This window comes from Microtus oregoni, unplaced genomic scaffold, assembly GCF_018167655.1.
Source record: "Microtus oregoni isolate MIOR12 unplaced genomic scaffold, Mior012 000007F_ref0000211, whole genome shotgun sequence".
Classification (NCBI taxonomy): domain Eukaryota; kingdom Metazoa; phylum Chordata; class Mammalia; order Rodentia; family Cricetidae; genus Microtus; species Microtus oregoni.
In genome coordinates, this window is record NW_024543066.1 from 59257157 (window position 1) to 59283155 (window position 25999).

General features: G+C 47.3%; 6 non-coding genes across 6 annotated transcripts; 1 reads left to right on the forward strand and 5 right to left on the reverse strand.

The window, feature by feature from the left end:
* Positions 1-6128: 6128 nt before the first annotated feature.
* Positions 6129-6292, reverse strand: LOC121451157. Its single transcript, XR_005974688.1, has one exon. It is a non-coding gene; the product is annotated as a U1 spliceosomal RNA (small nuclear RNA).
* Positions 6293-12233: 5941 nt separating this feature from the next.
* On the reverse strand, positions 12234-12307 carry Trnan-guu. The gene has a single exon. It is a non-coding gene; the product is annotated as a tRNA-Asn (tRNA).
* Positions 12308-13350: 1043 nt separating this feature from the next.
* LOC121451150 lies at positions 13351-13514 on the reverse strand. Its single transcript, XR_005974682.1, has one exon. It is a non-coding gene; the product is annotated as a U1 spliceosomal RNA (small nuclear RNA).
* A 5869-nt stretch (positions 13515-19383) lies between these two features.
* Trnah-gug lies at positions 19384-19455 on the reverse strand. The gene has a single exon. It is a non-coding gene; the product is annotated as a tRNA-His (tRNA).
* Positions 19456-23898: 4443 nt separating this feature from the next.
* Positions 23899-23969, forward strand: Trnag-ccc. Its single transcript has one exon. It is a non-coding gene; the product is annotated as a tRNA-Gly (tRNA).
* Positions 23970-25474: 1505 nt separating this feature from the next.
* On the reverse strand, positions 25475-25633 carry LOC121451165. The gene has a single exon (XR_005974695.1). It is a non-coding gene; the product is annotated as a U1 spliceosomal RNA (small nuclear RNA).
* Positions 25634-25999: the final 366 nt, after the last annotated feature.

Here is a 25999-nt window from a genome sequence, read left to right on the forward strand (position 1 = left end):
TCCCAGAGCAACCAGCTAGAAATCTCCCAGTCAAATACAAAGACTCCCATGAACTCAGCACCCAGCATATCCCACAAGTCAACACCTGTCAAGGCCTCTTTGAAATGCGTGTTGTGAGCTCACACACTGGTGCTCCATCCATAGAATGTGACTCAGGCCACAGGCTCTGCTTTTCATTGGGAGGAAGCAGAACAGCCTGTGTCCCCATCTCACTCCTACCCCGGCTTCAGTTCTGCCTCTCAGATGCACTCGGGAAAAGTAGTTTGGGCAGGAGAACACCTTGGAGGTGCAGCCTCAAGTGCCATGAGGAATGCTGGGGTTGACATAGGAGGGTCAAGACAGTCACCAGAGAACTGGACATAATGACTACCTGTTGTTCACATCATTGTTGGTATAATTGGCCAGGACTGCACGAAGTTCATTCCTCTCCTTGGTCATCATCTGAAGTTGAAGGGTCAGTTCATCAACCTTGTTCATTTGCTGCTCCTGCTCAGTGAGGGAGGCTGAGGTCCGTGCCTTTCCAGTACTCCCTGCAGGTAGATAAACATCAGTGAATTTGTACAGTTAGATGGTACAGGGCCATGAGAGACCATGTTGAGTCCCCAGAAGAAGCCTGAGGAAGAGGGAATGCGTGGAGCCCACTGAAGTCCACAAAGAGCAGAACAACTATCCTCAAGTTGGGACCCATAAGCCATGTCTCCATCCCCAATCACTATTGCTCGATATGTCCATCAATGTTGGGAAATATTATTTTCAGGTGTATAACTTTCCTTTATGCTGCATTTGTTTAACTCTGTGAAGCTGTGTTACTGTGCTTTTCTAAAATACCTGATGGTCCTAATAAAGATATGGACAGCCAATAGTGAGATAGGAGCAGGGATAGGTGGTATTAGCAGGCAGAGAGTATAAATAGAAGGTGAACTCTGAGAGGAGAATTAGGAGGAGCCCAAGAACAAGAGAGGAGGACTCTAGGGGCCAATCACCAACTCACTCAGCAGCCATGGAATAAGAGTGGAAGTAAGATTTACAGAAGAGAAAGATAAAAGCCCAGAGGCCAAAGGTAGTCTGGATAATTTAAGTCAAGAAGAGCTGAGAAGAAACATACCAAGCTAAGGGCAGGCATTCAGAAGAAAGAAGAAGCCTCTGTGTGTGATTTATTTGGGAGCTTGTCTGGGGGACGTTACTCTCCCTCTTTTTAGCGACACACAAGCAAAAGAAATCCAGTGACAATGAAGGGCAGGGCTGGAACTGGAACCACTGTGGTCCCTCGGTGCTTCCCACGCAGAGGCCAAGGGAAAGCAGAGGGCCCTCATCACAGCAATTGAAGCCTTGACCATCCCTGGCTCTCTGCCACACACACCATCAGAAATCCTCAACTCTGGGTCTGCTCTTTAGTAACTCAGAAAAGATGAAGAGGACATCGCTTCCCAGGAACTCCCACCTCCTGAGTCCACTCCTGAAAGGATCAACTGAAGCCTTCATCCTTCAGGAATCTCTGTCCCCTGCCCAGGACTCACTGCGCTTTCTCCAGAACCATTTATTTCTTGATGTGTGGCTCAGAGACTGAAGGCCATCTTCCCTGTGCCTCTCTCTGGCCTCCCTGCGCTCTCCATCCTGTCTCCCAAGCAGCCTGTTCAGTCGTGTCAGCATGGCTGTGGGTGAACCACACAGGCACTGAACGAATGCCTCAAGGGCAGTTGGCGTTGCCACAACACAGGTGACATCACAGAATTCCAGGCTCTCCAGGATACAGTAGAATGTCCAGGTGGGGGACTGCTGATGTCATATGATACAGCTCTTCACCCCTGCTAACTACTTCACCCAAAAGTGACCTGAAACTAAGGTGCCATTTCCAAGAGCCTCTCTGGGGACACCAGGGAAGCCTTTAGGCACATTGTCTTCCTAAAGCCAGAAATCTAGCTCTCTGCTTCTCAGGTGTTATGTGAGAAACTGAACGATCACTTCCCAACCACTGCCCAGGGATGGCTTTTCCCTCCTTAAGATTCATACTCAAGTAACATGAGAAACAAAGGATGCCTAGAAATGAGGTCAGGATAAAGGGAGTAGAACAGATGAGATCTCTGAAGTGAACGAGCACTGGTGCCGATCCTCAGACTTTTAGAGACTGGAGGGTTCAAAAAAAAGAGAAGACACATAGGAAGTGATGAAAATTTCACTCAGAGTGTCACTAGAGCTCACTCTGTTATGCCCAAATCTGAGGGTCCCCCCAAAAGCCAACGAAGGAGCCCGAGTCCCGTATGTAAAAGCAAAAGGCCTTTATTTTAATCAAGTTTGCAAACTCGGTCTCTCTGCATGTCCAACATATTGGAATATCTGGAGAGCCCCGAGCTCAATTAGAATTGGGTTTTTATAGTAGTAAAGGTGGGGGTGAGGGGTCTCTGAGGTTCAGGACCCCTCATTGGCTGACATTTATCTAGGGGTGTCCTGGGGAAGTGCTGGCAGGTGTTTCCTATCTACAGTGCTTGGAATGCCAGGAATATCCTTTGAATGGTCTGCTCTTGGGTAGGGGTCAGGTAATCTCTGCCTGCCAGGCATTGTCTCAGGGTAAACTATTAAGACTCCAGACTCCATTTAAATTCATCGCTGGCCAGAGTCCCAGGTGATAATGGTTGGAGGAAGTAAAGAACTTCCTTTCTGCCCAGACTTAGATTATCATGGCTGGATCTCACAACTCAAGCTATGAGGTTGGTAGTGAAGATGTAACTAGCTCTTGGCAGGTCTACCTGGATCCACTGAGCCCAGGTGAGCCTTCAGATATTGAAAGCAAACAGTCGTAGAAAGAGTATGATGGCCCCAACCTTGAATCAATAGACTGAGGAGAGAGTAGTGTCAACCAGAAGTCAGTGTGCACCATCTAGAGAAGTCGTTAGCTATGCAGATGCAAGCACACACACACACACACACACACACTCACACACATACATACAATTACAATTATGGTGCAAAACATGCTGTAGATCACTGCTATGCTGTGTCAACCAGCAAACAAAAGCCAAGTTCCTTGGTCTGGAGCCACCTGTTCCAATTCCCATGCTCTTCAATAGGTGGCGCTGCTAGCTTTGAGTGAGCATGGGAAGGGCAGGCAAGGGGAGAGACTCAGAGTTCTTGCACCATACAGGTGTTTTATAGCCATCACCAACATTCTAAGTATCCTGACAGTCCTTGTAAGGGAAGCCAATCCGTGGTCAGCCTGAATTGCTTGTTCTCCAGATCTCGGGACGTTCTCCACCAAAATATGGTACTTGCATCTTAGGACTGATGAGTCTGTCAAGTGATCTGTGTTATTTCAGATGGTGAGCTCTAATTAATAAATGTCTACCTTCCTGGGAACCTAGAAGTGGGTTCTGGGTTGTCATAAGTGGCTACAATCCACATCACTTAAAGCAACAGGGATGGATTTTCTGGTTCTGGTGACCCAAAGTCCCAAATCCTGGAGACTGCTTTCTTTAGAGGATGCAAGTAGAGGCTCCTTCCTGCCTCTTCCAGGATCTGGGACGTGGATGGCCTGAGTCTCAGGTCACATCCCACTAGTCTTCATCTCTGCCTTCCTCTGAATTTGTGTGTTCTTTATTATGTCTTCGTTTGAGACTTGGTCTTGATGAGTAGCCCTGCTAGTCCGAACTTCTAACCCCCTGCCTCAGCTTCGCTAGTGCAGGGTCAGTCGTGGGCTATAGCTCAGAGGTAGAGTGCCCAGTGTGTGTGAGGTTTGGTTTCCTTTCCCAGTGCTGGAGAAAAATCCCAAAAGGTATGTTCCCTTATGTGACCTTTTCCCTTCTGAGGTTGACCACAGACCAAGGTCTAGCAATCAATTATTAAAGTCCCATCATCCAAAGCCCCCTTTTGCTCACCAAATCTACCTGCCCAATTAAAATTAAAGACCTCGGTCTTAGGGTGAATGACAGTGAAGGTGATTTTGTGAGCCTGCCTGAGAGAGAGAGAGCAAACTGTAATAATACTATCTTGAGTTCCTCCATGTCCACAGGACTTGAACTAGGGAGAGTGGAGTCTGTGTCAAGACATTAGCTAGGCATGGGGTGCATGGGGCAAGAAAGCAGCACACCAGACTGACAGGACAACAACTGCCGTGACTCGGATTCGAACCGAGGTTGCTGCGGCCACAACGCAGAGTACTAACCACTATAAGGTCACGGGCAGCCACGCGCCTGATTGTGGTAGGTGCTCGCTTGAGCCTCAGTCAAGCTCAGCCCGGCACAGACCGGTTTCCGAGGCTTCCTTCAACCGGTCTGTCCTACAGAAGTGATTTTTTCCAAAGCCACTGAGGTTGGGAGCTGCACTGCCTCGGTTGGGTGGTGAGGGCAGTCGCTAACTGTGAAGTCGGTGGGTCGATGCCACTCTTGCAGGTGCAGTTTTTCCCCCAAGCACTTGATAGCCCTCCATCGCTCTCCTCTCCGCGGTGGCTGGGGCACCTGCGGAGGGCACGCACTGCTCTGTGGTTCTTCCGAAGAGCTGGGGAGCAAACCAGCGGTCTAGAGCCTTCCGTAGACGCCGCCCGCCTACAGAGGCCAAAACCATCACTGCCAGTCCCTGGACTCCTTACTAAACACGGCTTGGCCTTAGGAATAAATCGGTTCTAGGGTTCGTGATTACGAATTACGTTGTCGTCGCCCTTGTCATATGCCTATCTTTAGCCGGTGGTGTAAAGTTTACCCGTTTTATTAAAATCTGGTCCGTTTCCTGTGCTTTGGTGACTTGTTTTCCATAATTTTCTTTTATTAAGAAAGGATTTCCACTATATCAATCCCAAAATAAACCAAAGACAGCAGGTGGGGGTTGTCCACAGGTGTCCTCCTCCCCCTCTCCCCTCCAAAATAAAACTTGGCTTTATTGTTTACCCTGCCTCAGTACAGGCCATAAATAGCGTGTGACAGAAAGCAGAAAGGTAAGGCCTTAGGTACCTTAAGTCCATAGGGCTTTTTTTTTTCTTATTTAGTGGGCTTCCGGTATTTCAGAGAAGTAGGAGTGTTTCCATTGCCAAGTCAGCACACAAGGAACTGTAAATTTAGAAAGCTCTTTGTTAAACGCCCAAAGATCGTAGTCCCTGAGTGGGCTCGAACGACCAACCTCCCGGTTAACAGCACAACGCAATAACGCATTGCTCCACAGAGACTTTGACATGACAAAGCCGCCTCTCCTTGGTGAGTCAGACATCACCATGGCAGTCACACCTGTGATGTCCACCGTGTCGCGGCCGAGCATCCGGAACAGGAGCCCTCGAAGCCAACTTGCCGGGCTCCCTGCCGGCCCCACGGCAGCTTCCCGAGCTCGCGCGAACGTTATGAACCCGGCGCCTCCGGGACGCTGGGACGGGGCCGCCTAGGACTCCACGCTGGCAGAGTCTTTTTCAGGGCGCCCATCAGGACTCCGTGAAGGAGCCCAAGTGAACCTCAGGGTTCGGTCCTTTGCAGACCTCGAGCACGGACGCCCGACGGCTGGTCACCCCGGGTGTGTGCTGAAGCCTCCGCGTGGACGGCGTGGGAAAGGCGGCGAGTGCAGTGCCAGTGCTCAGGGAGTTCGGACGGGAGGAACTTGACCCCGAGTGGAGAGGGACAGACGGGGGCGAGGGTGGCCTGGGGGTGGGATTGGGGGATACGCACCGAGGAGACCTGCGGAGAAGCCAGGTGGAGCCCTAGGACACGTCAGATTGAATGGTGCATTTAAACTGAGCTGATGTAGTTTGAAGGCAATTTATGTTAGGAAGACAATAAAATCATAAGGGGTGTTTTGTTTTGAATGAATCAGAAGAATGAATTCCTAGCAACGATATCTGTCTTTCAGCTAGGGGTGTGCTGGTCCCGAGCCCAGGTCTGGTGCGGGTTAAGAGCAGAAAAGAATTAAGGAGAGTCTGGAGTCTCAAAGCAAAGTTTAAGACAAGTGCTCCTGGACTTTAAGACAAAAAGTTCAAAATTGAAGAAATGTTCTCCTGAGTCTAAGGACCAACTTCCTAAAGATGTCACTTCAAAGGTTAAGACCTTAAGTTAACTTGGCACTTTTGGCCACATATTTAGAAGCATAGAAAAGAATAAAAAAAGACCAAGAGGAAAAACAGCTGTAGGAAGAAAAAGGCCTTTTTTTAAAACAAAAGGTATCAGGGAAGAGCGCGAACGCAGTCCCCCACTAACAGAAATTATGCAGTCGAGTTTCCCGCATTTGGGGAAATCGCAGGGGTCAACACACCCCAAGTGCAATAGGTGAGCCTCGCCCTGGGAAAACCACCTACGTGATCATGGTATCTCCCCTGCCAGGTAAGTATGCTTTGCTGTCTTGCAGCCCAGACTCAGCTGCACCGGCCCTGCACTCTGAACACACGGTCACTTCGCCGCGCATACTCCAGGACCTTATTGGACGCGCACCCCATTCCTTCGACTCGATGCTCTCCGCGGGCCAAGGCACCCTTCCACGCCGCGCTGGAAATCCAGCGTGTTCCCGCAGAGTTTGCGGACAGGACAGCCCCTGCGCGCCCCTCATCTGCATAGACCACGCCTCCAACCGGCACCCACGGGTGACATCACACCCATCCTCTTTTCCCGTTTGCTTAGTGAATTTTTTTGCTTGCGGAGAGCTGGATGGAGTGTTGCAGGATCAGAGACAAATCATCTTGAATTATCTCCAATTCCCAAATAGTCGATGGCTGCTCACCGCCGTGACCTAACAGCCTTATAGCTGGTTTCCGTGTGTAGCGACAAACCCCTATCTTCAATCAACACGAAGTCAGAGAAGTCAGGCAGCAAGGGTAGCCAGCCCTGCAGCTGAGGTCTCCAGCTTCGCTGGAACCTGCCCACCTCATGTCTCCACCACTGCATTTTACAAGGCTCTTGATGTATGGATTTCTCTGTTCCTTCTACAGAAACACCATGAGACTGACACTAAGTCTGGACATGGTATTTGGGGTGACCCCAGTCTGTGTTCCTGGTCCAGGGGATCCACTCTGCCCTCTCTCGGTCTCCTGCATGTGTGTCGTGCACACACATACAATCAGGCACAAACACACATACATAAAATAAATAAGCACTCCCTTTTCTGCGTTGTGTTTGTGGGGGAGGGACAGGTGCGTATGTGCCATGACTCGCATGTGGAGGCCAGCAGACAGTTTGCAGCAGTCGGATCTCTTTCTGCCATGCTTGCTCCGTGGATCAAGCTCTTGGATGGTCAGACCTGATGGCAAGTGTCCTCGCCCTTGCCTATAAGCCATCTATCTGTCCCTTTAAAACCTCTCCCTCTCTGTCCTTCTCTGCCTCTCTGCACTCCCCCTCAAGCCACCACCACCACCACTCCAGACAGGGTCTATCTACATAGTGATGCAATAAGAGCTTGGTACCACCCTGTCTGACCCCCTTAAAACCTCTTTAGCCCACGTGCAGACATAACACAGCATTTTAAGGATTACAGATGATCATACTGTTTATCATGACGTCATACATGCACTTTCTCTTCTACAATGTTTTTGGAACAAGAATTTATCTGTAGCTTCAGGTGCAGAGAAGGATAGAATGATTCAGCTGAAATACTCATCCAATGATGAACATACACATCACAAAGGTAAAATTACCGGCCGCAAGAACGGATCACAAGACATACAAGTGAATCCACTTTAAGAGTTTATTAGAGGGGGCTGGAGAGATGGCTCAGAGGTTAAGAGCACTGGCTGCTCTTCCAGAACTCTTCCTGAGTTCAATTCCCAGCAACCACTTGGTGGCTCACAACCATCTGTAATGAGGTCCGGTGCCCTCTTCTGGCTTGCAGGCATACACACAGAATATTGTATACATAATAAATAAACAAATATTTTTTTTTAAAAAAAGAGTTTATTAGAGAGAGAGAGAGAGAGAGAGAGAGAGAGAGAGAGAGAGAGAGAGAGAGACGCGTGCGCGCAGGCCTGGGGAGAGCTGATGCTGAGAAGAAAACGTGGAGTGGGCGGTTCCAGTGGTTAGACACTGACACTGCCTGGCGCGTGCGCATAGGGTCATAGCGTTTGTTGCTGTAGCTTTGACAGGAGCAAATGAAGATCACACAGGGCTTGAGGGTCCTGGGTGGCTATGTAAGTTGCCAGAATGTTGGATGATGCATGCGTGGCCGTGGATCCCGGAAGTGCCTACTCTTGGGGTGGCTCGACATTTGCCATAACGCTAAGTGACGGAAATGCTGACATTTCACCCTTTTGTTTATTATAAAGATTCGGGGGTTAAGGGTAGCAGATGGGTGGGAATGAGGCGTCGCGTCTCTCAAGACTGCTTCCTGTTGGTTTGTGTGCATTGGGAAGTTGGGGTGCTTGGCCACATCCTGGGGGTAGCTGGTTACTTCAGTGTTTTCCAGGCTTTGTGGAACTGGCTGGCTGGCAGCTTGACCCTGACAAGATGCTGGCAATGCGGAAGATTACGTTTAGATCCTGGGGATAAAATCTGAGATCCTGGTGATCAGGGGAGGAAGGTTCCAAGATGGAAGGGGGTCCCCAGAGTCCCCAAGATAGAGGAGGGAGTTTCCCAGGAGTCCCAAGATCAAGGAAGGAAATGATACTTATTCTGGGCAAGTCTGGTCTGTTCATTTGGGTCCAATTTGGCTCTCTGGAGTTCGTAGGAATGTTTGCATTTTTAAAAAGAGATAAATTTCAGACACATTAAGAAGCTTGTGGTAATGATTCTATAGCATTGGAATTAGTTTATTAGGATTTTATTGGTTAGTGTTAAGATTGTGGACAGTTATATAGTGAGCGGGGAGAAAGGGGAGTTATATTTAGTTAAGCCCACAAACATACAAGTCTTGATATTTGACAGGTCTCACCTCTCATTGCTATCCATGCTATTAATATTTGGTAGATTAAAAAACACAATTTTGTTAAAAGAAAATTTCAAACTACTGATGTGGGAGTGATTTCTTATTAATAAAGAAACTGCCTAGACCCATTTGATAGGCCAACCCTTAGGTAGGCGGAGTAAACAGTACGGAATGCTGGGAGGAAGAGGAAGTGATGTAAGATGCCTCAGACAGAGACACCATGCTCCTCTCTCCCAGGCAGATGTGATTCAGCTCCTGCTAGGCCCACCCAGAATTCTGGGAGAAAGAAGCTGAGTCAGTGAGTCGCCATGATTCTCACACTCCAGACAGAGGCAGGTTAAGATCATTCCTGTTAAGCCAGCTCGTGGGCTACAGCAGATTATTAGAAATGGGCTAGTCCAGGTGCGAGAGCTAGCCTAGAAGAGGCTAGATAGAAATGGGCCAAGCGGTGTTTAAAAGAATACAGTTTCCGTGTAATTATTTCGGGTAAAGCTAGCCGTGGGGGCGGCCGGGTACCGGGGACGCAGCCCTCCGCTCCTTATTTCAACAAACTACTGTATTGGGAGCTAAAGACGTGGCTCAGCTGTTAGGAGCAGTTGCTGTCTGCAGGGACCCAGCTATATTCTCCAGCATCCACAAACTGTCCAGCAAAAGGCCACGACTCCAGTTCCAAGAAATCCAGAGCCCTCTTCTGGCCTCTGCAGGCACTTGGCATATACTCGGTATGCTACACACTTCAGGCAAAACACTTGTACACGTAAAACAGAAATCACATAGCCCACAGGGTGTGCCCGGCCTTAATCCCAGCACTCAGAAGCAGAGGCAAGTAGATTTGTGTGATTTCGAGGCCAGCCTGGTCTGTAGAGTGAGCTCCACGCTAGCCAGGGCTACAAAGTGAGATGCTGTCTCTAAAGCCAAAACAAGTCCTCTGTAAACAAAACAACAACATAGTTATGTGATTTTTGTCTCTAATGTGACTTTCTCTTTATTCCCCAAACAAAGATTTGGTAATTCACACAATCACGTGGAAAGGTTACTAACTTCAGTACTTGGGTGAGACAGGATCACCCATTCAGTCAGAGGATTTGTTAGAGGTAAGAACCAGGGGCTGTCTGGTCTGCTTCTTTGATCTTTCAGCATTTACTTCCATATCTGACTTGGGTTTTTATTTATTAAAACCAATTAGAATTTTGCTGTGTGTGTCATGTACATGTGTGTCCACGGAGGCTGTGTTTCATGTACATGTGTGCCCGTGGAGGCTGTGTGTCGTGTACGTGTGTGCCCGTGGAGGCTGTGTGTCATGTACGTGTGTGCCCGTGGAGGCTGTGTATCGTGTACGTGTGTGCCTGTGTAGGCTGTGTGTCGTGTACGTGTGTGCCTGTGGAGGCTGTGTGTCGTGTGTATGTGTGCCCGTGGAGGCTGTGTGTCGTGTGCATGTGTGCCCGTGGAGGCTGTGTGTCGTGTACGTGTGTGCCTGTGGAGGCTGTGTGTCGTGTACGTGTGTGCCTGTGGAGGCTGTGTGTCGTGTACTGAGCATGTAACTTAAACATGGTCAGTTTTTATGACGTCCTGATTCTGCAGTGTGGGATCGAAGTAGAAGCGCTTTCCCTCCACAAGTCAGTGCCCTGTGCTGCATCCCGGCCACTGCTGAAGGGACAGTTTTTGTGTTTGGCTGGTTTGATCCTCATCACAGGTTGTGCCTTATTATTGAGAGCTAAGGAGAGACAGACTCCAATAGACTCTGGGGCCCGAAAAAGTGAGCGTATTTTCACCTTGAGCAAAGGTCAGAGAGTTGGAACTTAGCTCTTTTCCTTCAAGGTGACCGTCTGATTCTACCTCAGATAATGATCCCATCTAGATTTAGAGCCTAGAGTTCTGCTCTCTCAAGGTTATTGTCCGCAGGTGTGGCTAATATGCAGACCTTGTATTTCATGAATAGAGAAATAGATGTGTTTCTATCCCAAACGAAAGTCTAAGGATCTGACTAAGGTCCTACCCTAAGGAGATAACAATGGATTCCACCCAGGGAGTGGTTTGCCTACAGAATATTTTGGTCTAGGGTGTGAGCTGAGCCTTCTTTGTCTTGTTCTAGTGTCAGAATGTTTACCTAAGAATGTAGCCCACGACCTTCAATTGGTGTGTTCTTTTTCTTGTTTCCTGGGGGGGGGGGGTCATGTTATCCCAGACTTGAGTGAGAGTCTTATGGTGATTGACAGTGAAGGCGATTTTGTGAGTTCACCTGAGACTGTGTGATTGACAGAGAAGACTGCAAGCAGCAAACCATAATGATAATGTTTGAGTTCCTCGGTCAACTGGGCTTGAACAAGGAAGACTGGAGTCTGTGGCAAGACATTAAATTAGCTTGGCGTGGGGTGCAGGGGGTAAGAGAGCAGTATGCTGGGATGGGCAAGAGAGACAATAGTGCCATGACTCGGATTCGAACCCAGATTGCTGCAGCCACAACACAGAGTACTATAAGACCGTGGCTCAGTCCAGATGTGCATCTGTTCCCTTCTGGCATCGGTGCTGGGGCGGAGGTCAGCACTGAGCGCAGGCCAGCCTGAGCTGGTTTTCGAGACTTCTGACCGGCCTGTCCTGCAGAAGTGATTTCTCCAACGCAGCTGGGTTGGGAGCTTGGGAGCAGCGCCCGCACAAGTGAACGCATCTGTGCCTCAGTTGGGTGGTGAGGGCGGTCGCTAACTGTGAAGTCGGTGGTTCGATGCCACTCTTGCAGGTGTACTATTTTCCCCAAGCACCTGATAGCCCTCCATCGCCCTCCTCTCCACGGTGACTGGGGTACCTGGGTAGGGGGCGAACTGTCCTGGGGTCCTTCCGAAGAGCTGGGGAGCAAACCAGCAGTCCAGAGCCTTCCTAGACGCTGCCCGCCTACAGAGGCCAAAACCATCACCGCCAGTTCCCGGATTCCTTTACCAAACACCGCCGGGCTTGCCCGTTTCTGTGGTTTATTTTGGCGTTTCCACACCACATGGTTTTCGAAATCGGTTCTAAGGTTTGTGATTTGGAATTACGTTGAGATCGCCCTTGTCGTACGCAAATCTTTAGCCGGTGGTGTACTTTATCTGTTTTATTAAAATCTGGTCCGTTTCCTGTGCTTTGGTGACTTGTTTTCCATAATTTTCCTTTATTAAGAAAGGGTTCCCATTCTACCCATCCCCAAGTCAACTAAAGACAGCAGGTGGGGTACACAGGTGTCACCCTTCCCGCCCAAAATAAAAATTAGCTTTGTCGTTTTCCCTGCCAGCGGGCCAGGCCGTAAAAACGTACGACAGGCACTTTAGTAAGGAATTTTTGGAGGCTTGCTGAGAAAGCGGTAGAAGCGTGCACTTTCAGACTAACAATCAACATGCTCGCACACGAGCGACTGACCTGTGTTTTTAGACTGTTTAAAGCCTGAGAGCCATCGTCCCTGGGTGGGCTCGAACCACCAACCTTTCGGTTAACAGCCGAACGCGCTAACCGATTGCACCACAGAGACGATGCCTAAGCGAATGCCCTGTCTCCTTAGTGAGTCCGGCGACACCGCAGCGGCCACACCTGGGAAGACCCCCCCGTCCGCAGCCGAGCAACCGGAGCTGGAAGATTCAAAGCCAACAGCCCGGACGCCCGGACGCCCGGACGCCCCGCTTCCCGACCTCGCGCGTACGTTAAGACCCCGCCGCCACCCGGGGGTCGGGGAAGGAGCCCAAGTGTGCTTTAGGGTCCGGTCCTTTGCAGATCCCGAGCACGGACGTGAGAGGGGCTGGTGTGTGCTGGAACCTCGGCGGGGCCTGCGTGGGAAAGGCGGCGAGTGTGGTGCCCTTGCTCAGAAAGTCCGGACGGAAGAGGTGGACGAACTTGACCTGGAGTGGAGAGGGACCGGCGAGGCGAGGGTTGGTTGGGGGTGTACGTGTGGCTACGCACCGCGGGCATCAGAGGATCCGGAGCCCGGTGGAGCCCCAAGGCATATCCGAGAGAATGGTGACTAGTAAGCCACTGGAGCGTGTTGGGAAGACGATATTCCACTAGGATAAGGGGTGTGTGTGTGTGACAGTAAAAACACCTGAGGAGGGACGGGGAGAGAGAGAGAGGGAGAGAGAGAGAGAGAGAGAGAGAGAGAGAGAGAGAGAGAGAATTGCTTCCTAACAACGGTATCAATTAGGGGTAATTTAAAACACTCTTTGAGAAGGGATGGGCTGTTCCCGAGTGAGTCAGGGTCTGGTGCATGTTAAGCACAGGAACTAAGGGGAAAAAAAAGGTAGAGTGGAGTACCAACCTAGATTTTGACAGTTGCCAAAAAGTACTCAGGCTTTCAAGTAAAAAAACTCATAATTTCAAAGCTTTCGACGTTTTCTCATTAACATAGTACCTGATTTCCTAAGGATAACTTCTATAAAGCCAATACCAATTTTCTTATCAAATAGGAAAAAACAGGTGCGGCGAAGAGGAAAATAAAAATCCGGTAATACATATTTCCCACGTCTATTTCAGTTAGCTAGAGGCACAAACGCCACTTATATAGCCTTTTCTTTACGACAGTATCAGGGGAGAGCGCGAACGCAGTCCCCCACTAACAGAAATTATACAGTCGAGTTTCCCGCATTTGGGGAAATCGCAGGGGTCAACACACCCCAAGTGCAATGGGTGAGCCTCGCCCTGGGAAAACCACCTACGTGATCATGGTATCTCCCCTGCCAGGTAAGTATGCCTTGCTGTCCTGCAGCCCAGACTCAGCCCCACCGGTCCTGCGCTCTGAACATATGGTCCTTTCGCCGTGCATACTTCAGGACTTGCCCGGACGCGCACCCCATTCCTGGGCACCGCTGCTACTCGTGAACCCGCGGTGACTTCCACGCCGCGCTGGAAATCCCTCGCGTTTCCGCAGAGTTTGAGGATGTGACAGTCCCTGCGCGCTCCTCATCTGCATAGACCCTGCCTCCAACCTGCACCCAGGGGTGACATCACACTCCTCCCCTTTGCCCCGTTGGCTTGGTGAACTTTCTTGCTAGCGGAGAGCTGGATGGAGTGTTGCAGGATCAGAGACAAATCACCTAGAATTATCTCCAATCCCAAATAGCCGATGGTTGCTCGCCGCTATGGCCTCACAGCCTGTCGCTGGTTTTGGTGTGTACCAGCAGACCTCTATCTTCCACCAACACGAAGTACATGAGATCATTCGACCCCTGTAGAGAGAAAATTCTCTAAGTTGCTGGGCAGGTTTTACAAATCTCATTCACCTGTGATAAGTGGTTGCTGAGTTACAACACAGCAAAAATAGCTCCATAGGCCATTCTGAGAAATCTTGTACAACCAGGGCAATTCTTAAACTAAAATAAATAGCCACAGGTACCAGACCTATGTACCTTAAGATGGAGCCAGTGCTGTGCCCCAAGGCGCAGAGACCGAAGCTACTTGAACAGCAGATCTGTTTTCTTTACATGTGTTAGACGAGTTAAATTCCTCACCTGGGTCTGGCATGACCCCCATGTTTGCCAAAGGAGTCAGTGAATCTCTCTAAGTAAAGCAGGAGATAAAACATTTGCTTTTGGGAAAACATGTAGTTATACTTTCTCATCAGGTTCAGCAGCCCTCAAGTAACTACATGAAGACTTATTAACACTTATAAAAAGCCTGGCTATTAGCTTAGACTTGTCCCACTAACTCTTATAACTTAAATTAACCTGTTTCTTTTCTTTTTTCTTTCTTTCTTTTTTTTTTTCTTTCGAGATAGGGTTTCTCTGTCGTTTACGAGGCTATCCTGGAACTACCTCTCGTAGACCAGGCTGGTCTCGAACTCACAGAGATCAGCCTGCCTCTGCCTCTGGAGTGCTGGGATTCCTGTTTCTTTTAGTCTGCATTCTTCCACGTGGCTTGGTTACCTCTGATCTGTACCTTATGTCTGACTTTTTACGAGTCTTTGGTGAAATCCAGTTGCCTTGATTCCTCTTCCTCTCTCTCCCGGGAAATCCTCCTATCCTCTCCTGTCTAGCTATTGGCCATTCAACTCTCTCTTTCTTTTGTTTGGTTGATTGTTTTGTTTGTTTGTTTTCCGACAAGGTTTCTCTGTGTAGCTTTGGAGCCTGTTCTGTGCTAGGATTAAAAGCACGCTTCACCGCTGCCTGACTGGCCATTCAGCTCTTTCTTACACCGACCACAGCAATACACCTTCACACAGTGTACAGATATCCCACAACAGAAACATGGACTTGTAAAGTCTGTCATAGTGGGGTTGTAACCTTAGAGGTGGTTAAAAAGCATGAGGTTGTAAAACCTGTCACAATGATGATTAAGGAATGATACCAAGTGTGTCCTAGTCTTAAGGTTATAAACATGCCGCCTATTCCAGTTGGCTGATCGTTCGCTAAACTCTTCTGTAAACAGGCAGTTCTGCTTTTGTGAGGTTGTGGATATTCTGTCCGTCCTGATTGGCTGACCTATGGTTGACCCCTGCATCTCTGTATTCCCCCATCAATTGTGTGTGTATCCCAATATTGCTGCCACTCCATCCCTCTTCCAGTGGGGAGTGCCTAGGCCCGGTGCCATAATAAAGATTTTTACTTTGCAGCTCTACTGCTTCTAAGAGTTCTTTGATCTAAAATCGGGGACACAAGAGTTTATTGCAAAAATGTATTTAACTTGACAAGTATGGTGACCCACGTTGTAATCCCAGCGCTCAGGAGACAGAGGCAGGTGGATCAATGAGTTGAGGCCAGCCTGGTCAACCGAACAAGTTCCAGGATAATGGGGATCACACAGAGAAACCCTGCCTTGGAAAACATTAACAAACAAACAAAACCAAACGTTTGCCACATATTGGGGTCACCATATTTACAAAAATAGAAAAAAAAGAATCGCATGTAAATGAAAACTATAAAGTGTCCTTCATTTATCTGCTGCTTCCAGTGACCTGTCTGCATGTGCCCATCGGTGTCCTCCAAAACCAGGTGTCCAGACGCAGGCCCTAAGTTCAGCTTGCTGAGTCTAGCTTATGCCTCCTCCTTGTATCTCAGCTCGCACCACTCACTTTCCTCACTGAAGTGACAAGGACCCGGCAGAGCACCCTAAGGGAAGAGAGGTTTCCTCTTGTTTGTTTCGGAGACTGCAGAGCATTGCAGGGGAGAAGGCAGGGCAGCTACAGTGGCTCAGTCCTTGCACTGTGCGTATCCACATCTTGGTGGGCGGAGAAAGACAAGCTCTCTGGATAGCCCCTTAACAGGGGAACATGTGCTCCATCCCGAGAGCCTGGAGCGGATATTTTATATTCACGCTGGAACACTCTGCTCCTCCTCCATCAGAGCCATTTCATATAGCAAAGGGCATTCAATTCACCTTCAAGAGTCCCGTAGTCTCAACAGTTCTAGCACCATACAGCAGCTCAGTCACTTTTGAGACTCAAGACAATTCTTAACTATTGTTGGGCCCATAGGGGTAGCGCAAAGATAGGGACAGACCACCAAAGTCTAGTAAGCCAGAAGCAGACTTTATTCCAGGAAAAAAATTAAAAATTAAAAAAAAAAATCTCCATGGGGCACAAAAGCTTACCAGCTAGCTGAGGCCACAGCCAGAGATGGCTGTGGTCATGGGCTGTTTCCGGGCTCCCCTTTTCATAACAAGAAGCAACAAGAAATTTTTACAATTGCGAGGTAAAACTCAGATACAAATTGCCCTTTTTTACTATTTCCATGGGCAGGGATTTTAGTTACAGGAGCGTTTGTCTTTAAGTTGTCGTTCTCCCTGGTGCTCCCCAACAGTGTCCACTGAAGTACTGCCCTCCTCCGATGCTGCCAGTTTTACAGAGCAGGGACAGTGTAAAACCGAAAAGTCACATACACCCCATCCTTTCAAGGCTAACTCGGCTCACATCAGTTGTTGGTCATGAGTGGCTGGGGTTATCTAAAAGCTGACCCTTGGTTTGCACAGGGCCGCTTCAGCCTTGCAGACAGAGCTATGGGTTGTAAAGCAAAGTACCCCACTGTTAACAATTAATCCTTAAGCTGTTAAAAAAGCTGCTGACATTCTTCTGGGCTTACAACTTTATACTTCTGTATTTCTACATTTTTACTTGTGGGACCTATATTTCTTTATTCTTTTTTTTTTTTTTTTTTGGTTTTTGAGACAGGGTTTCTCTGTGGTTTTGGAGCCTGTCCTGGAACTAGCTCTTGTAGACCAGGCTGGTCTCGAACTCACAGAGATCCGCCTGCCTCTGCCTCCCAAGTGCTGGGATTAAAGGTGTGTGCCACCACTGCCCGGCTATTTCTTTATTCTTATTCTTGGATTCTTCACTATGAAATCAAAATCTCAAGTTACACACTTTCAATATACAATGGCAGACCATAAACATCCCCATTCCAAAAGGGTGAAATGAGTATAATTGACTGGACAGAGAAACTACCCAATTGGACTACTCTGTGGGTAGAAAAGATCTATTGGGGATCACCCTACCAAGGCCTACTGGGGAGGGGAGACAGAGAGAGGAGCAAAAAGGCAGAAAAGCAAGCAGATTTATATGACAGCAGGGTTGGAATCTGAGCTACTACAGGCTGCTGGATTGATCCGGAGCTTTGTGCCTGTCCTTGCTGGAGGTAGGCCTACAAGCCTGGCATCTCCAACATCTTCGGCTCTCCATTCCAACTTAGGATTCACCAATACAGCATTATATATTGGTCTGTAAGTGTGTTCCATGTTGTGAATGTTTTACTCTTGGGGGACCTGCCACCCAGCTCCTAAATAAATCACACATACACAGGCTTATTCTGAGTTATGAATGCCGGCCTTAGCTTGACTTTTTTCTTAAATTATTCTGACTACCTTTTGCCTCTGTGCTATTTCCTTTTCTTCTGTATATCTTACTTCCACTCTTACTCCATGGCTGGCTGGCCGTATAGCTGGCCTGATGTCCTCCTTCCCTTGTTCTCTCATTGCTCCTTTCCTTCCAGATTTCTCCTTCTATTTATTCTCTCTGCCTACCAGCCCTGCCGATCCTTGCTTCTGCCTCACTATTGGCCGTTCATCTCTAGAGAGTTTGTTTGGAGGTTCTAGCAGGGGAGCGCAGCTACTCATATACCCTTAATTGAAGACCCGTCCTCCTCTATTCAGGGAAGGTCGTCCTCTTTGACTGAGCGCAGCTTCTGGAGGGACGCACATGGAGCGGTGATGGAGGAAGGGGACACCCGCCTAGCCATCCAGATCAGCCGAATCAACCCTGGCGATCAAGGGGGTTACAGATGTCGCAGCCAGATCGCCCTTACATCCAGCTGTTCAGCTCTTTATTAGACTATCAGGTGTTTTACACAGGCAAAGAACCACAGCTTCACAGAGTTAAACAAATGCAGTATAAACAAAAGTCACAAACCTGAAAATAATAATTCTCCAACAGTCCCTGCCTGGCCTACTGGAGTTTTTGGCCACAGGGGACAACCAGCCCATATTGGAAGGCATGTACTCACAATGATTGTGAAGGGTAAGATCCCAGAATATTTTGAACTATATAAGAAGATGAAATATAGGCAGACATAATGGCACAACTTTTTCCATACAATGTATTTTTATTGTTTTTCCCTCCCATGACTCCTCACGAATCCTCCCAACCACTCACGTTCATGCCCTTTCTTTCTCACATTCTTCAAAACAAAACACTGAAAATAATAACAGATAAACACAATAAGACAAAAAAAAACCACAATAAGACAAAAGATGCCAAAACAAAACAAAAAGTCCACAAAACAAATGAGAAATTCATTTTTGCTGGACAACTATTTCTGAACACGGGCCTGCTCAGGAGTGTGGTTGCTATGCCCAGTGGTGTGTCGTTGGAGGAAAAGGACAAACTACTTGACTTTAGAGTTAGTGAAAGCCACGTCAGACTAGACAATGGGTGAGTAGCAACAGGAGGCACAAATACATAAAGGATGAATAATGAGATTTGAAATCAATTCATAGTTCTTTAATCAATTGGGTTTAAGCTGAAGTAGTTCAGAGAGGGAAAGAAAATAGCGTTAATACATGCTGTCAGAACAATTTAACACGGTGTCCATGGTGGAGAGCAAAATGTCATCAACTTTATTTCTGTAGAACACTATACATAAACATGAATTTGAGGCTGTGGGTATAAAGTAGTATAGTGCTTGCCTAGCATGTACAAGGTCCTGGGTTTGAACCCTAGTATCACCCAACTTAATTTGATGTGTCATAGACCAAACCTTAAAATTTTAGTGATAAAGTACTTAAAGGAGATGGTGATACGTTGATATACAAATGTATGCTAAATAGCACCTAAGAAAATATAAATACAAAAAATGGAGCTGAATTTGGAAATCTGCCTGAATCTCAGATCTTGGGAGGTGATTCTAGGAACATCTGTGAGGCTGAGTGCCTGCTGGCCCTAGTGTAAGGTTGCCACCTGCTGGCCGCTATTGTAGATAATGGAGTGGAGGAAGTGGAGAGGGGGAATGTTGTCTCCCCTCCCAGAGCTTGAGAGAGCAGTTCCCCGTGTTTGTGCTCTGCAGAGCAGAGGAGAGCATTGGCAGGGACGAGCTCAGAGCTGGAGCAATAAATCGCCGGGCAGAAGGACGATAGTGCCGTGACTCGGATTCGAACCGAGGTTGCTGCGGCCACAACGCAGAGTACTAACCACTATACGATCACGGCGAGCCACACACACGGAACAACACGGACGTCACCGGCGCTTGTACAACTGGTCAAGCCTCGATTCAGTTCCGCCTAACACTGACCCTGGCGCCCGCTTCTCCCGGGATGCCTGCGCGGTAACTCGACTACCCGCTGCTCCGCTGGAAGCGAGCGGGGCGCGGATGGATCTGTTTCTAGTTATCGTCTCCTTTGAGTGGCCTGTGACACCGAATGCTGTGGCTGCGGCTAGCATCGAGCTAGAGACTTCCTCTTGCTGCAATGACAGAAAATACTCCTGTTTTCTTCTGTGGTTCAGTTGGCTAGTGAGGGTGTGTGATGAGATGAAGGTAAAAAGTTCCGTCCTCGCCACTTTCATTTTCTTTTTGTGCTTTTATTCGCAAGACATTTTCATTGCCTTCCAAGTCTTTGCTGTGTCTGGTGCACTTCGAGAAGCTACGACCAGCCTGGCCTTCACAGTGAGTTCAGCCAGAGGTACACAGTAAGACCCTACTCAAAACAACAACGGGATAATCAAATAAAAAATAAAAGTTAAAAGTCATTCCCTGGGATCCTTTCAAAGAGCCAACGAGGAAACCCGCTGCACACAGACTCTGAAATAACAAAACAGGCACCGCAGTCACCGGCAGTCTCGGAGTTCTTCACAATGGAGGCATTCTTTTTTTTTCTTTTTTCTCTTTTTTTTTTTTTTTTTGCCATTTTTCTGTGTCAATTTGAATTAATTTGGTTCTGACATGAGCTTTGGTTCCCATTCTTGTCCCCATGTCTTTGACCAATGATCTAAGTTTTTCTGGGGGTGAGGGAGCCCAGTTGCCCTATTTTAGTGTTTATATATTTTACTTTTTAAAACTTTCATTAATTTTTTTCTCTCCTTTGGAGGTGTATTTTCTAAAACTCTTAATACTTGCTATAGGGTTGTCTGACATCCTTTTGTTTTCCACAGACCATGTTTAAGTGACATTCTTCCCTTTCCAATTTAAGCAGTGTGTCATCTCTCAGTGAAATATTTCAGCACCTCCGGAAATGCCCTTCTTTAGATGAATTATTTTTTAAAGTAGGACCTTATGTAGCCCAGGCTGGCCTCAGTTCCTTATGTGTAGAACATGGCCTTGAACTCCCCATCTTCCTGCCTCAGCTTTTCCAATGTTGGGATTTCAGGTTTATGCCTGAAATTTTTTTATCAATTTTTAGAAGATAAATATTATTTTAATAAGTCTTTTTCTATTCTGCCAGCCAGCTCCCAAATAATGATATGGGTTTATTCATTAGGAGAGCTCAGCCTACAGCTCAGGCTTGTCCCACTAGCTCTTAGAACTTAAATTAACCTACAATTGCCCTGTGACTTCTTACCTCTCTTCCATCTTGTACCTTCTATTTCCTCTCTATGTCCTCTGATGTCTCTCCAGAGCCTAAGTTCATCTCCTCTTCCTCTCTCTAGCTGGAAGTCCCATCTAACCTCTTCCTATCTCTCTTTCCTTCTCTCCGCCCCCCACTCTTCCTGCCTAGCTAGCTACTGGCTCTTTATTAAAGCAATCAGAAGGCACCTCGGCAAAGACACATCTTCACAGTGGACAAAAAGATTATAGCATAAAAGATTATGTTATAGCATAGGTTTTCCTTGCTGTGTCCTCTTTTACATGCCGTCAGATGGAGTCTTAGGAATTGCAGAAAGAAATCTGACATGCGTTTCCTCTCTGTTCCTGTGCATATACAACACTGTTTTCCCTGGAGTTGACTACAGCCTGTCTGGGGCTTTTTCCGCACAATGACTCCTGGACTGAGTTTCTCAAGTCTTTGCATCTCTTCCTTCAATTGCAACAGGCCCAGACCTCCGTTAGCCCACTCCGCTCGTAGACAGCTGCGCTTGCCAAAACGAAAACAATGACCTAGTCCATCAAAGTCCACAGGTCTGAGAAAGTCTATAAATGTACTAACCTTGCTTTTCAGATTCTGTGGTTCTGCTTCTTGCGAACTGTTCTTGTTGACTTAGGCGTGTCACCCCCAGAATGAGGTTTTTGTGCTTAAAAGCTCACCCTGAGAAAGGTTCCATCTACACTGGGATCCTGAACACCCAGTGTGGTCACCACCAGCTCCTAATCATGACTTCCTTTCTTGTTTTTGTTTTGTGAGACAGAGCTTTTCTTGTGTAACAATTGTTATGGAACTCATTCTATAGATCAGGTTGTCCTCAAACTCACAGAGACCCGCCTGGCTCTTTTCCCCAAGTACTATAATTAAAGGCCTGCACCACCATGCCTGGCTTACTAATGCCTTTCTATTGGTCTAAACCCATGTCTGAGTAGTGTTGGAGAAGGGGTTGCTTGTTGGTTCCCGGCTACCTGGCTAGCTTAGACCCGAAATAATCACGTAGAAACTGTATTAATTAAGTCACTGCTTGGCCCATTAGCTCTAGCTTCTTATTGGCTAACTCTTATATTAATTTAACCCATTTCTTTTTATCTGTATATTGCCATGTGGCTGTGGCTTACTGGCTAAAGTTCTGGTGTCTATCTCTGGCAGCTCCATGGTTTCTCTCTGACTTTGCCCTTCTTTCTCCCAGCATACATCCTAGCTTTCCCTGCCTAGTTCTGTTCTTCCCTGCCATAGGCTCAAAGCAGTTCTTTATTCAATAAGCAATAAGAGCAACAAACTCTGGTGTTTGAGAAGGACCTCCCACACCAGAGTAATCTTCTCTGGCAGATACTCCACACTATAATCTTTGCCATGGCTGGGGTTTTCAGCCATTGTTTCTTCAAACATTTTTCCTTCTCCTCTACCCACAGTTTTCATGAGGCCCAGTTTTCCCATATTAGATCATTTAAGTTTGTCTTAGAATTCATGCATCTGTCCATTTTTAAAAATTCTTTTTTGTCCTTAAATCTCAGTTTGAATATTTTTTTTACATTTTTAAGTTTTTTATATATGTATAGGGTTTTGCCAACATATATAAATGCACAACCCATGTGTGCCTGATGCCCTAGGAGGCCGGAAGAAGGCACCAGACCCTGAGACTGGAGTAAGAGTTATGGGTGACTGTGTGGATGCTGGGAATTGAACATGGGTCCTTTGGAAGAGCAGTCAGTGGCCTTAACCCCTGAGCCATCTCCAGCCCCAGATTGGACATTCTCAATTGCTCAAGGATATATTTCCCTGATCAGGTGTTCTGCGATGTGTAACTTGCGACTAATCCCTCTAGGGAAGCTGCCTTCTCTAACATCTTACTTTTAATCTCTGCTGTCTCCCTTGGTTGATTTTACACATTCTGAATCTCGTTTTGAAGATCTGGACCTATGGAATTTAGGCATAATAACTGAAAGTCCTGTCTCCTAATGCTAACCCCAGGACATGTCTGATTCTGTTTCACTGATGGAAATGGCTCCCTGGGCCTTGGCATGCCTGGTATTCCATGGTTGCTTCCCAGTGATGATAACTGAGTCCTTGGGGTTGGCACAGGACCAGAGAAGACTGACTGAAGTCAGCCCACCTCCCTCCTGCAAACAGCTTGTCCAACAGAAAGGGGAAATTTGATGGTCCCAGACATTTGTTCCTCATCTTTTTCCTTTTTCTTTTCTCCTTTTTTTTTTTTTTTTTTGGACAAGGTCTCTCTATGTAGCCCTAGCCCTGACTGACCTTGAATTCATGGAGATCTGCTTCCCAAATTCTAGGATTAAAGATGTAAGCCATGCCCAGTGCTCTTCTGTTTTCTTTATGACTTGCTTTTGTCTGTGTTGGATGTGGGGATGCATGTTCTCTCCGTACAAGCAGAATTATCATGCTGACAACCTTCTCTATTATTCCTCGGATTGGTTATTTTCCTTGTTGCTTTGACCAAACACCTGACATTAGGAAAATTAAGAGAGGAAGGGTTCTTTTGGGCTTACAGTACAAGGGGACACAATTCCTAATAGAGGTGAGGGCAGGATGGTGCCTGAGATGTACTGAGTACAAACCAGGAAGCATATGCAGAGAGGAAGTAGGCTCAGGCTTCGTTCACACCTCTCCCTCTTCCTGTCTACTCCAGTGGACCGAGAGTGAGGCCTGCCCGAGAAGGGTGTTCCTCCGTCTATTCACACAGATAGGGTGTGGTATAGAATTGTCCCCAGGATCTACATCCAGGGTGTTTCCACGACGTCTGAACTGAGCATGGTTTGGACACTGGCAAACTTAAAAGGAGGCTTTTCAGAGCCACGTACGAGTTTGGAACCGGAATTAGCATTTCCTTTCTAATGAGCTGAAAGTCATGCCCCGAAAGTCCTTGAGTGGCAAATCTGGCCCAGATTTATCACAGTCTAGCATGTAGGAGGACATGTGTTTCCTTGTCAGGAATGGAAAATTCAAAAAGTCATGAGGAAAACGTTTACATAGCTGTTTTCAGTAAAAATTCACTGAGACACGTGGTTTCTCTCACGTTTTCTCAATGTGCTGTCACAAAGCCTTCTTGAGGATGCATTGGTGGTTCAATGGTAGAATTCTCGCCTCCCACGCGGGAGACCCGGGTTCGATTCCCGGCCAATGCAACTTGTTCTTTTCTCCTCTTCTGCCTGCCACCCTCGCAATTTTTCTGTGCGACCAGAGAATGGACCAGTACTCTATCCTTTCAGACTGATTTTGGAAATGTTAACAGTGAACTTAATTAGCAATGGCTCAAACAGCTAAGTACTCTCATTTGTCAATGAGTACCGGCACAAATTTGTGAATATCGAATATCGCTACCACAGCTGTAATTAAACAGAGTCTTCCTGTTTCCGTTCAGACACCTTACCCTGAGGTTTTTATTCTCATAGCAGAAGATGACTTCATACCGATATTCTGGGCAGGAAAAAGAGACTAGGATGGGCAGGCAGAAGGTATGCAAACAGTTTGTTCAGGGAAGAGTACCATCCCCAGAGGCTTCTGCCTATCTGCTCTAGACTGTAACTGAGTTATAGGGTAACACCAGGCTGCAAGAGATCCAGAAAAGGGAGGTGACTGTCAAGTTTATTGGGGTTAAAATGGACTGTAAATCTGGATGTGGTAGCACACATCTTTAGTTTCAGCATTCAGGAAATTTAAACTCAGCAGAGACAGGAGAATCTCTGTGAGTTTGAGATCATCCTTACCTACATAGTGAGCTCCAGGCCAGGAAAAACTGAAGAGTGAGACCTTGTCTTAAAAACCACAACAAAAGCCTTTCATGTCTAGGAACCCTGTCCCTAAAAAGGAAAAAAAAAAAATTCTCCACCACCATCACCCAAAAACAACAATAACAAAAAAGTAAGAAAAAAAGGAAAAGAAAAAGAAAAAAATAGTGGAATGATTTGGAAGGCTTTTCATGTCTGTGGATCCTGTCCTGGTTTTTCTCAGCATCCCTGAACTGCAGTTAATGGAGCCAAATAGAAGTCTCAGAGCTGGATGTCTCTCACTGCAACCATCCTTTCTGATGACAATTTTGTAGAGGACAGCAACTAAATAGTATCCTAAACGCAGACTTGGAAAAAAATAGGTTAGAAGACACAAACCGCAGAGCCCTAGGACTATTGTAATGCCAACTACACACTTGGTTAAAACTTACAGTCCCCACCAGGATTAACTCAGCATTCTCTCAACCCACATAAGGATTCTCTTCCGACCTCTACGGTACCAGTGTTACAACTGAGAAGTATTTCATGTACAAAGTAGGCAAAATATTCATACACGAAAGCTTCAAAAGCAAAACCTTTGTTGGCTTGTTTTATTACATTCTCATTCCAAGGGTTACAGACCGGAAAAGACAAATAAAAGCAGGCACTTGCCAGTGACAGAAACATCTTTACCGTCTTTGGGGGACGTTAGGATTGCTTTCGCTCCTTTTGTACACATCAAACGTACACCCACACAGGACGTTAGATGGAACTCGGATTAATATGACCACCGCAAGGAAAAGAAAGCAAGGAGAAGCGCATCCACAAGAGAACACGTGTCGAGCAGTGCTGTAGTTAAACATCAGCCTCCCCCCCACCCCCAAACAAAATCCGACCACCTCTTTTTAACTACAAGGAAAACTAGGGGAGAGAGCGAACACAGTTCCCCACGGCCACAAATTATGCAGTCCAGTTTCCCGCACTTGGGAGCTAAATCGCAGAGGTTAGAACACCCCAAGTGCAATGGGTGAGCCTCAGCCTGGGAAAGCCCACCCACCTGATCATGGTGTCTCTCCTGCTTTCCCCCTCCCCAGCCCCGACTCAGCCCCACCCACCCTGTGCTCTGAACACGCAGTCACTTCTCCGCATGCGTGTGCTAGCTTTCTCGGACGCACATTTATGTTCTAAGTCTATCTGCCACGTACAGCCCGGCTTTTCTTCCCGCGTCGTGAGAAATCTCCACGGTCTCCAAAGAGTTGCAGACCCTTGAGGCTCATGCGCGCCACTTACCTGCAAACATCACGCCCCTCTCGCAATGGGTCCTGCTTTTAGTTTGTGGGTTTACCCTCATGACATTTTCGCTATTTTATTGGCTCATTGGCCGTGATAAATTTTGAAATTTTGCTTTAAGGTTTACAGCACCACCTTTTACTTTCCCACAGCCTGTG